Here is an 8812-nt window from a genome sequence, read left to right as displayed (position 1 = left end):
GGAAAAAGGCCTGGTGGCGCTATAGATCGTAACAGAACATTTTCTGATAGAGTGCTGGACACCTGGCGACATTTGGTTCTGCTGAATATGGGACTTTCAAGAGTTCGAGCCAACCTTACAGGAACAACAAAGTTGTTCCTCTGGGCTCTCATTTCTGGTTACCATGTTTTTGGTTTTCTTATGCTTGTCCATGGTCATGTGTCTGATGTCCTCCTCTCATTTATTATTTTGTTGCAGAAACCTGAAAACAAAGACTGTGAGAAGAATTATTTGTAGGATTAAATTGGAGCTCTTTTCCTCTGGTGCGGTGCATATGTGCGTCTCTGAGCTCGTGCTGCGTCTTTGCTGGCCTTGTCCCTGCTTTGAGGCCTGCCCTCATGCTCTATTCAGGCTTTATCTGTTTCAGTGCAGCCACAAAATTCCTGGCGTCACCATGGGCCGCCGCCCCGCCCTGTATTGTAAGAACAAGCCCAATTCCAAATCCCACTTCTGCCAAGGTGTCCCTGATGCCAAGATTTGTATCTTTGACCTGGGTCAGAAGACACCAAAAGTGGATGAGTTCCCACTCTGTGGCCACATGGTGTCAGATGAACACGAGCAGCCCTCCTCAGAGGACATGTGCCAACAAGTACTTGGTGAAAAGTTGTGAAAAAGATGGCATTCACATCCGAGTGTGGCTGCATCAGTTCCATCTCATCCGCACCAACAAGATGCTGTCCTGTGCTGGGGTTGACAGGTTCCAGACCGGTATGCGAGGGGCCTTTGGAAAGGCCAGGGCACTGTGGCTAGGGCCTACATGGGCCAAGTCATCATGTGCATCGGCACCAAACTGCAAAACAAGGAGCATGTCATTGAGACCCTATGCAGGGCCAAGTTCAAGTTTCCTGGGCGCCAGAAGCTCCACATCTTAAGAACTGGGGCGTCACCAAGTTCAATGCTGATGAGTTTGAAGACAGGGTGACTGAGAAGTGCCAGATGGCTGTGGAGTCAAATACATCCCAAATTATGGCCCCTTGGACAAGTGGAGGGCCCTGCATTCGTGAAGGTCTTGGTAGCACTGACCCATGCCCTCCAATAAATTCAATGTCTCAAAGAAAAAAAAAAATTAAATTGGTTCCATGTGAGGGTCTCAGGGACTCTTCTCCAGATAAAGGAGCTAGTTCAACAACTTGTGTTCTAATTCTGGCAGCTCTGGGAAGTCCTCTTGGCTTATTCTGGGTTCTTGGGTCTTGACAAGGAAAGCTGTTAGATGAATGAGAGCATTTATGCTAAAATTTATAAACTCACAGAAATAGCTGACCTCTGTTGTCCTCCCCTACAAGGAATAAAAAAATGGCTTTCCTCTGTTTCAATAGAAATGGAAAGCAGTTGTATAGTCAACAACATTAGACAAAAAATATTTACATCTCCAATGCTTCAGGCTTTGTTCTTGGCATCAGGGAAACATCTCTAATATTGACAAACAAGTTTACTTCAGAGATGGATGATAGAGTCGGATGGAACTGGGATCTCTTTTCTTTCTTTAATAGTTGTGTGGCGATACAAGTCATTTAACCTCCTTGAGCCTGTTCCTTTTCTATACAGTGAAGATCGTGATACTCAGTGGTTATAAGGATTAAATGATAATAACATCTTGGAAGGTTACTACACCACATTGAAGACTCGAGGCATGGCAATTATCCATGTGGCGCTGTGGGTTAATGCGGTGGGCTGCAACATCAGTTTGAACTGCATGGTTGGTAGTTCAAACTTATCGGCGCCCCTCAGAAGCCCTATACAGAGTCTCTGTGAGTTGGAACTGACTCGATGGCACTTAACAACAACAACACAACAACTGCTTCTTCACGTATGAGAATAAGCTCCCTAAAGATGTTAACCTTGGGGAAGCACTGAATAGTTCTGAGTCTTGGTTTCTTTACTTGTATAACTATGAATGCCATGTACCTCAGAGAACTACAAGGAATAAAGACCTACCTTTAATAGACACTCAAAAATCTTACTTACTTTTGTCCCCTTACTTACAAATTATCCCCTTACTGGTCCTTAGACAAGAACATACTATTAGTGTTATGTAGGTCAATCAATGAATAGAAAGCAATTGTGTCTTAGTCCATCATGCCATTAAGTTAATTCATGACTTAAACAGTTTTAAGTAGCAATACTATCACTCAATTATGTTTAAGTAAGTGCTGCAAATTTCTCTAAAGAATCCTGGGAAAAATATCACATGTCTCAGAGGAGCGACACCTTCCATTAAAACAACTTAACTGATGCTTTGAGTCAGCTTTAAAAACGAATTAAAGATGATTTCTGATCCTAATTGAATCTGTGAATTAACATGTAAACATCATCTGGTCCTTATTGTGTTTACAGATGACCCTTTAAAAAGCAAGGCTCTTGGACAAATCACTTTGAATCAAGTCTATTTTAAGCTTGCCATCTGATCCCACATTTAAGATAGCGGTGAGATGGTTGTGCTTCTCATTGTTTCTGCTTCAGTGACGTCCACGTCTTTATGTGCATGGGTATGCTCGGTGGGTGCCTGCCAATGCTGACCCACAGAGGGACCCCCAGACAACCAACGGGAAAGGAGCCAAAGCTCAGTTCAAAGCGGGAAAGGAAATGCGGAGTCTAGACCCTGACAAGTTAATAACTTAACAGTGGGTGAACAAAGCTGAGAAACCAGCTGAGCAGACTGCAGGAAAGGGGCTCTGTGCAGGCCAGAGAGCAGGCAGAAGAGAGGCCAAGACAGGGAAAGTCCGCAGATATTCTAGGTCAGGAAACCTGGCCCTCGGCAGTCACAGGAATTTTCACAAAAGTCTGGGCTGGAGCAAGCACCACCAGAACCAATCGGCATCTGCACAGGTGAGGAGACCGATGTTTAAGATTCTGTCTCTTGGCAACCTTTTCTGACCACATTTCTCTTTGCCCTATCAACAAAACCCTTAGGCTTTTTTATATGCTAGAACTGCTTCCCCTCAAAATCAAACAAGCCACATTTTCCAGCAAATAGCGCCCTCTCTTCCTCTTCTCAATTAAGTATCTCCAAAGAGCCATCCAAATGGTCTCCACTGCCTTACCTTCAATCTGCTTCAAATTCAAGCTTCTTCTCTCTCCACTGAAATGCATCCTGTTAGTCACCAGTAGAGGCAGTGGTGACTCGGTGGGTGACAGGATTCTCCTCTTCCGAGTAGGCCAGTGGGGCTCATCCACAACCACCATACGTCTGTCACTGTTGACGTGTGTGCTGCTATGATACTGCACGGATTTTAGCAGAGCTTTCCAAGGAAGAAAGGCCTGAGGATCTACTTCTGAAAATCAGCCCATGAAAACTTCAGGATCACAACAGTCCAACTGCAAGTGACCAAGAGGATGGGGTAGCATTTTGTTCCTGTGTGCATGGGGTTGTCATGAGTCAGGGGCCAATCCAACTGCATGCAACTCGCAACAGCAAAGTCAATAATGACTTCTGTAGTTTTCAGTGCAATAGGTTCAGCCTCTTTTTGCCTTGCTCCTCTGCACTTGTGGTATTTTTTATAGCAATACTAAGAAACTAAGACAGGCTAGGACCCTAGCATCCCAGTCCACTCTTACCTTGAAGATTGACCCACCCTGGCCATAAAAATTGAGTCAGGAGGACCCACGCATGGTATAAGTGGATCCCAGAAGAACGCGTCAGAAAACTGGAATCCTGCTAGACTCCAGTAAGCTTTCTAAAGCCACTGTTACTGAAAATAAATAGTTACCAATAAGGGGGATGGAGGGCGTTGTGAGAAGAGATGAACCACCAGCCTACAAAACACATATCTTTGATTATTGTTCATTTAAAACACATGAAACATGTTGGGGGGGGGGAAGTCTGAAAGAGATAGGAAAGTATGGATCCCTTGAGAGACAAGTAGAACAACTAGGAGATATGACAGAGCAAAGGTGGGTCATTACGCTCTATAAACTAACCAGCACAAAGAAAGCAAAAGGCAAGAGACCATTTCCTGGTAGCCTCTCCAAAGATGGTGAAGGTAGAAAAGAGAGAAGCCAGGGACAGGCGAGAACAGGAAGGCAGCACAAAGAAAATGGATACGGTTTGCAAAGGATGTGATGGCTTCTACCCACAGCAGAAACATTCTCTGAGAAAGAAGATAGGAACCCATGTCAAGTACTCCACTGGTGCACAGAGCTCAGGAAGGCTGCAGTTACGTCACCTGGAGAGAGTCACAATGGCGGGCGGGTGTCTTCTCTACATTGTCTACCTCACATCTGAGAAGGGATTCCAATACAGATGGACGTCCACAGGCTTTCAAGTGTGGCGAAAGAGAAGACTTCCTTCCTCCAGGGCGGTCCAGTTCTTCAAACATCCCACTTGCCAGCCTCTACTGTGGGATTCCCTTTGATTTTCACAGTTTCAGGAAAGCTCTGGCTGTCTCCAGGAAAGGCCATTGTGTATGCGGTTGACCTGCAAATATGGTAAATTCAAGTCTGTCCTAGGCAAATGTTCAGAAAAGAGCAAGGTGAATGGGATACAGTGGTCCCATTAAGAAAGAGCCCACATCTGGGTCAATGCGTTACCCATCTGGAAGCAGACCCAGGATGGAATCTGGAATTTCTCAAAAATGCACCTTTTCTGATAAGGAAAGATGGAGTGTTCTTTTAAATGTACAGTATATACTAAAGTCAATGGGAAACTGTTGTGCTCCATAGTATTTGTTGAGAAGTAATAAAAGAATGAAAGAATGTAGGGTAATAAAATGGGTTTATAGTCTCAAAGAACTAGGTTTGAGTACTAGCTTCCTCATCTTTTAGCTATGATATGTTAGCCGATGTATTCTATGAGTTCTGGAAGAGTGGGTATGATGTATTCTTTGTAGGCACTATGTAACTACAGGAGAAAACATACGTATACATGTTTCTCTTATAGTTACATAGTACCTGACATTCTATTAAGTATTCAAGAAATAAAGGACCCCTGGTATCAGTGGATTATGAGCTTGGCTGCTCACCCCAAGGTCAGCAGTTCAAATCCACAGTTGCTCTGTGGGAGAAAGATGAGGCTTTCTGCTCCTGAAAAGATTTGCAGCTTCAGAAACCCTATACAGGGTCACTATGATTCAGAACTGACTCCACAGCACACAGCTACCACCACCACCATTCAAGAAATGGTAGCCCAAATCATTTATTCACAGATCTTGCTCAGTCCATGCACTAATTTATAAAGAAGACTTTCTGGAATTAGAGATGAGGCCCCAGTTTTCTCTGCAGTGGCATTACCACAGACCTTCTACACATCCAAGTGGCAGTGAGCTCAGGGATAATGAGGTTCCTTGATATCAAGATTTATGTTCACAAGGTTTCTCACCATTACAAAGCAAAGTCCCCGCCAAAGTTCAATAGACTGCCTTTCTTTTCTTGTGAACATTCAAAATCTTGGGGAGAACCTTGCCAAGAAGGTAGAGCAGTAAGGAGACAGATAACTAAGGGCCAGGAGCATGATTATGGTAACAACACACATTTCTAAAACCATTATTCTATTAAATCCCTTACATGCATTACCCTATTCAATCCTCATGGTGAGGAACCATGGGGTCCCTGGGTGGTTCAAATGGTAAACATGCTGGATGGTTAACTGAAAGGCTGTAGACTCAGCCCACCCAGAGGCACCTTGGAGGAAAAGATCTAGAGATATACTTCTGGAAAATAAGCCATGAAAACCCCAGAGAACACAGTTCTACTCCGACACATATGAGGCTGCCATGAGTTGGAATCACTATGAGTCAGGATCAACTCAATGACAGCCGGTAGTGGTGAGAGGCATCCCCTTTTCAAATGAGAATGGAGGCTTTAGTGGAGGAATATGGAAGGCCACACAGCTAGTAGGTGGCAGAACCAGGTTTCAAACCGAGGCAGTCTGACCCTAGTGCTGGCGGTCTTAGCTTCCATGCTTACCACTACTCTAGAACTCACAAACACCACTAATTTGGTGGCTTTCAATCAGAAAACGCACAAATACAGACCGCCATCTTCCCTCAAATCTTGTGTTCCTGGGTAAACTCAGAGAGGAAGTAGCAGTTCTCAAAGCCATTGCCAACGGCTCTATTCCTACTCATGTACGTTTGGATATAAAGACAGAGTTTACCCACAATCCTGGTGATCCCACAAGGGCTAGCAGCGGGTAGAGACAGACATGGAACTGAGAGGTGTGACTGTTAGTGCTCCCACAACAGAGCATACACGTGACTTAGACTTTTCTCTCCTCACATCATCCTAATGAAAAGAGCCAGTCTTGGGGAAACAGGGGGTATTGGCCTTTCCAGAAATGATGCTCCTAGCACATACATGAAAGGAGACAGTTGAGCCATCTGAAACAGGAGGCTGGGAGAACAGCAGTTTAGGTCCAGCCAAGAACTACTTCTTCACATGGCTCTCACGCCCCCTCCTCGTAGGCAGAATCCCTGCAGAATGCAGGAGAAAGAATACAGTCTGTTAGGAATGCCCCTGCTCAGAAATGGCAGACCTGTTTGCTTACAACTGATAGTGCCAAATAAACCTAGCAGGCTCTGTGCCGAAAGGCATGAACAGTCATAAGGGAGGTCAGCTACGCACCAGACACAATTTCCTATTTGATGAGCAAAGAGAGTCCAGATGTGTATTGTCTTCTGGGGATAAAAAGAGAAAATCAGAATATTGAGCCATAGAGGGAGGTACTCCCAACATACACACAGTCACTCTCCCCCCAACAAGGACAGTTGCTCATTCATTTGTTTCCCTCTGAGATGTGAATAGAGTTGTGCAGCTTAACAAAGAAGACTAAAAACCACATTTCCAGAGTTTTAGTTTTTAAAAGATACTTTCCCCCGATAATAAAAGTAAAATTTCTCCTTTGACAAATGTAGAAAATATAGAAAATTATGAAAAAAAAAATAAATAAAGTCCCTGGCTAATCCTATTACCCTAGAGGTTTTGCTTTGATGGGTAGCGGGGATATAAGCTTGTCAGTTTCAAGAATACACAGGCTTCAGTAACCATACAATTCTCATCATCTCTAACTAGGAGATGAAGATCGGTGTTGCCAGAGAGAGACAAAGAAAGAGAGAGAGAAAAAAAATAAAATTAAAATTAAGAGTACAGGAGGGAGAAATAGTCTGAGGAAGGGAACTGGGGCTTGGTTGGTATTTGTGAGTTTCTCCCTGAGATGAGACTAAACGAGAATGTGAAAGAAATTGATGCAAGCTTCAGCCTTAACTGAGGGGTGAGGACAGTGAAGGATACAACCACAGTGTAAAGCAAGAGTGCTACCTCACCTCAGACCACTGCTTCCAGTCAACGTGGAGCCTCCCATCAGGGGTTGGAAGAGGTAAGTAAGACCATATGCAATACAGACATGGTGGCTCTAAATAGTCAAATTATCTGAGCGGCGTGAATGTTAAGGAAAAGATCTGAAGCCAAAGCGAAAAGTTGAAATGCTGAAGACTGTTGCTGTGTGAGGACAATGTCACTGACATTATAAAAAGGTAGGGGTAAGGGTTAGCAAAGAGGAGGCAGTGACTGGCTGTGTATTCCATACCAGTATCCCTGACAGACATTACAAATTAACTGCAGCTCACTTTCCCACTGAACCTTGGTGTGATCTGAGAATCCTTCTCAATATTGTTCCTAAAAGAGCTGGGGACAAAAGAGAAAACGTAAACCAAAATAAAAACGAAGAAGGCATGAATGTCTGCTCCAGGCACACAAAGCAGAGATGAGTGCATTTGTGGCCTGGGGAAGTGCACAGGACTGCAAGTGTCCTGGGAAGGGAGCAGTTGGTCTATCTGTGTGACAACATCTCTGTGGTGAGCAGTCTCAGACAGACATTCCGGGTCATGCTGGTCTCTGAGCCTCAAGATAAAAACAAGCACTCTTCAGAAAGGATCACACAGCTCTTCAAAGAGGCAGGTTTTGAAACCCAGGGCTGCAAGCACCAGGATGAGCTGCTAATCTCTAAGAGGCTCCACTGCCTTCAGACATGGAAGATCTGTATTATAAAAAGGGGGGAGAACACAGGGCAAGACCTTCCAAGGGGGCCTCTCAGCACCTTGAACTTCTATGTAGATCTGGGTCTCAGGAGACCAAGAAGGAACAAATAAAGGCCGCTAAAAACTTTCAAACAAAACAAAAGCATAGACCAAGTTTTGAACAAGAAAATATTCTGGTCTATTTGGAATGATAATCAGAGAGGACCAGTTACAGGTATTTTATTAGGAAACAGGTTTTATATTTCTGACATAACCTATATGATATGAATGACAAGAAGGCTGGTTACCAAATTAAACAAAATAAAACAGGATATGGCCCTGAGTTGTCCTATCTGGATATACTGCATCTCAAAAGCACATACTGTTCCAAAGCATTTTTATCTCACAAAGAAAACTTCTAGAGAAAAACAACTGTCTGCTTAGAGGGTTGCTTTAAGGAAGGGGAGGGGCATTGGTGGTTCAGTGAAGAGTTCGCCCCTTCCATGCAGGGGCCTGGGTTTGGATTCGAGTCCCAGCCAAGGCACCTCATGGGAAACCATCACCTTTCTGTCAATGGAGGCTTGCATAGTGGTAGCACGCTGAACAGGTTCACCAGAGCTTCCAGACAAAGACAGACAGAAGAAAGGTCTGGTGATCTACTTCTGAAAATCAGCCAGTGAAAAACCGTATGGATCACAATGGCCAGAGAGATCATGGGGAATCATCTCGTTCCGTTGTGCATAGGGTCACCATGAGTGGGGGCAGGCCCAGCAGCAGCTAATGACAAAAAACGTAGACTCACATTTTATTTCTGAAATCCAACT

General features: G+C 44.2%; 1 pseudogene; it reads left to right on the top strand.

Moving 5' to 3' along the window:
• Positions 1-433: 433 nt before the first annotated feature.
• LOC102833088 lies at positions 434-1043 on the top strand (annotated as a pseudogene).
• Positions 1044-8812: the final 7769 nt, after the last annotated feature.

Source organism: Chrysochloris asiatica, unplaced genomic scaffold (genome assembly GCF_000296735.1).
Source record: "Chrysochloris asiatica unplaced genomic scaffold, ChrAsi1.0 scaffold00022, whole genome shotgun sequence".
Lineage (NCBI taxonomy): Eukaryota > Metazoa > Chordata > Mammalia > Afrosoricida > Chrysochloridae > Chrysochloris > Chrysochloris asiatica.
The sequence above is the reverse complement of the archived record's forward strand: the minus strand, read 5'-3'. Positions and strand labels throughout refer to the sequence as shown.